Below are 3,595 nucleotides of genomic sequence, written 5' to 3'. Positions count from 1 at the left end.
ATTTTTTTTTTTTACATTCATTCTTTGCAAAATAAGCATTGTACTTGAGGTTTTAAATAGAAATAGTTGGCATCATAAGCCTGAGAAAATTAACTAGTCTTATTTATTTTATGACATTTTGAATTATGTAAACTTACGATTAAGTTTTCATCGTAATTTTTTTCTTTTTTTAGTCAAACCATACTGACACAACTAGACTAGCAAACTTAGTAACCAGTTTGGTTTTGTACAATGTGTCTACTTGTTCTTAAAATCTCTAAGCTTCCCTTTTTCGGACAAATATAATTTTCAAAATGTGAATGATATAAGAAAACTTCATACAAAATAAAATTCATTGACAAGGAATTGGCCATCTAACTGAGTTCTTCTTCATCCTCATCTGATGATTGACTGTACTCTTGACTTTCATCTTTATCAAGATCATCATCATTTAAATCATTTTGTGTTCCATCACACTCAACATAGATCTTACTAAGAGTGTGTTTACCCTCAAACCAAAAAAAAAATCTATTTTTGGTTGGTCTTTAATAATCCAACCACTGCCTTCAGGACAAAATCTAACCGGATCAGAATGTTGTATATTTTTTCGCACATGGGTAACGTAATTAGTTCTCTCGATTTTCTGCATCAAAACATCTTTACATGGTGGTAGACAGCAAGGGTCTAATGACTTTATTTTTCTAAAGTTTGCCCCGAGTCACCTGGAGTATTTAACTTCTTGGAAAGGTGTTCTTGCGTCATTGACATTTCTTTCATTTTTTTACACCATGCATGGAATGGACAAACTCCTCTAGAACGGTGACAACTTCCTGATCAATTGTCTCACATGATCCTAGTTGGGTGAATGCTCCTGTGTATTTCTTATTGCTTTCTACTAGTTTAAGTGGTTTAGCTTTTCCCTTGCGTAGAAAGGCAGCTGTATGGTAAAGCCTATAAAGGCTTGGAAAGCAGGCAAGGACAAGCATATTTCTAAGGTCAATATTTCTGCTAGTTCTGTTATGTTTATGTTTCGTCTTGTAGTGGAGGATAATATCCCAGATAATCAAGGTAATTGTGCAAATCGTGATACAAGCATGAAATTTTGCACAAAGGCCCACTAATCTATTTTAGACACTTTCAAATTCCTGGCCAAAAAAAAAAAAAAAAAAATCAATTTTTTCAAAATGACCAATTTTTCAATATGGCGGTTTTTGCAATGGAAGAAATCTGAAATATCGACTTCAAATTATCTAGTAACGTTCTTTAAAAAAACTGGTGAATTAATTGATGTACTTTCTTTCTAGAATGTCCAATAATCAATAATAAGTTAGCTTGTAATATTGCTCTGGCCGAGTTAGTAAATTACATTTTTGAAACGGTGCGAAAAAGTGAAGAGTCAAATGCTTTTAGACTAGCAGATCTTGCGAATATGTTCGAACAGCGGGTACAACAGTTGAATGAGTCATTTTCTATTCATCGTACTGACCTAAAAGAAATGCTGTTGGCTAAGATTCCTGATCTACAAGCTTATACTAAGGAAGAGATGTCCTTCTTTTCGAAAAGGATGTTGGTCCTGCAATAGCATTGACATGCAATTATGATGATACCCAAAATATGGCAAGAACAGCTGAATTCGTAAGAGCGCACATGAAAGAGCACAAGTCAAAATTTAATGGCACGTTTGCAGGGAAAGATGTACTGACTGGTGTTCCTAAATGTCTATTTGAACTAGTCAGAAAGATGATTGAACATGGTCCCTGATATACAATCACAACTAGAGAATGTGTGTAGATCAGATAATGCCATTGCACAACCCCTTATGTATAACTACTATGCAAAGGTGCCCAAGAAGGCTGAACAACAGCGATTTTCTGTGGAACTTGAAACTCCAATATGCATCTATATGGGGCTGCTCATTTATGCCAGAATCAGGAAGAGGCAGCTAATTGATACCTTGTTCCAGCATGGTTTATGTTTATGCATTTCGTACCAGCGAGTGCTAGAAATATCTACACAAATGGGGCAGGCAATGATTGATCGCTTCTTGTCGGAAGGTTTGGTGTGTCCCTCTGTTTTATGAAAAGGTATTTTCACAACCAGTGCTGTTGATAATATTGACCACAATCCAAGTTCTACAACTGCGAAGTTGTCATTTCATGGAATTGGGATTTCTATTTTTCAACATCCTTCATCTGACTTTAGGGGAGAAGAACGGGGAAACTTGACTTTAAGGAGTAGACAAAATACCAATCAGATACCATCTCTCCCAAATGCGTTCACAAGTGTTAAACCTGCCTTTCTGAAGACGAAGCCAAAGCCTCCGAATACCCCTGGAATGACAATGAAGGTACAAGATGATACATATCTCGAATATAGCATCAAAGATGAGTAAGAGTGGCTTAACATTGTTCATTTAACCAATGACGTACTTGATAATGAAAACGCCTCGTGGTCATCATTTCACTCCTCTAAAGAGCGTGGTCCATCTGTTGAGATAAGTGCAACTTCCCTTCTACCTTTGTTCCAAGAAACAGCCCATTCTGTTGCCATGATTAAGCATTCTTTGGACAAAGTAAAAGAAATTACAGGCTTCCTTAGTCCTGGATACACACCTGTTATTACGGCAGATCAGCCACTTTTTGTTTTAGCGAAGCAAATTCAGTGGGAATGGCCCAGCTTGTATGGAGAGGACAAATTTGTTATGTTTGGTGGTTTGCATATCGAAATGGCCTGTTTCAGAATTCTTGGAGATATCCTTCGTGGCAGCGGTTGGACAGATGCTCTAATTGAGGCTGACATAGGGACACCAGGAACTGCTGATTCCTTCCTTGCTTGTTCTAGCGTACCTAGAACAAGGCATGCCCTTCAAGTCACTGCATGTGCTGTTTTTTAACACTTGATATCAGCATATGAAATCACAAATCACAAACTGTGTTGGTAACTGCAAGTGCTATCGCTCTAGGCTTTCTTGTACAGGATTATGTTCATGTAACTGTCAGGATCGATAAAAAGCAGTCTACTGTGGCTATTTTGTATCCTAATAAGGTAAATTGTACTTGTTGTGGAATGGTCGCAGCCAGAATTGCAATTCTCGTAAACGTTATAGAATAAAACCGCCTTTTTTACCGTTTTGCAGCCATTTTGAAACCGGAAGTGGCGTTCATTACCTTTGGGTTACTTGTTATCATGCCAAATTGTTGCACAAATGTACGAGTAGAGAAATTCTTGACTACTTGAAATGTTTTGCCGAGTTTTATGATGATACCTGTCATGAGAACATTTGTGAATGACGCCATTTTGAAAAAAAGGCATGGCCATCTTGAAAAACATTTATTTGTTTTTTCGGCCAGGAACCGAATTTTGCAAAGTAAAGGTTAAACAATCACTGTGCCAAGTCTCATGCTCTTATCACAATTCGTACAATTCTACTCATAGTCTCATGCTCTTATAACAATTTGTACAATTCTACTCATAATATCCTCCATTATTGTATTCTTTGAGCATGTGCCAGTATCCATCCAGAGTTTAGCTCTAAAATGTAGTGAATAATAAAGTATTAAAATAAACACATCCCTATCTAGCTTCGAACGACAAGAACTGGGAGCAAACTCTTTCC

The sequence above is a fragment of the Macrobrachium nipponense genome, chromosome 16 (assembly GCF_015104395.2).
Source record: "Macrobrachium nipponense isolate FS-2020 chromosome 16, ASM1510439v2, whole genome shotgun sequence".
NCBI lineage: Eukaryota > Metazoa > Arthropoda > Malacostraca > Decapoda > Palaemonidae > Macrobrachium > Macrobrachium nipponense.
This window is presented reverse-complemented; position numbering follows the sequence as displayed.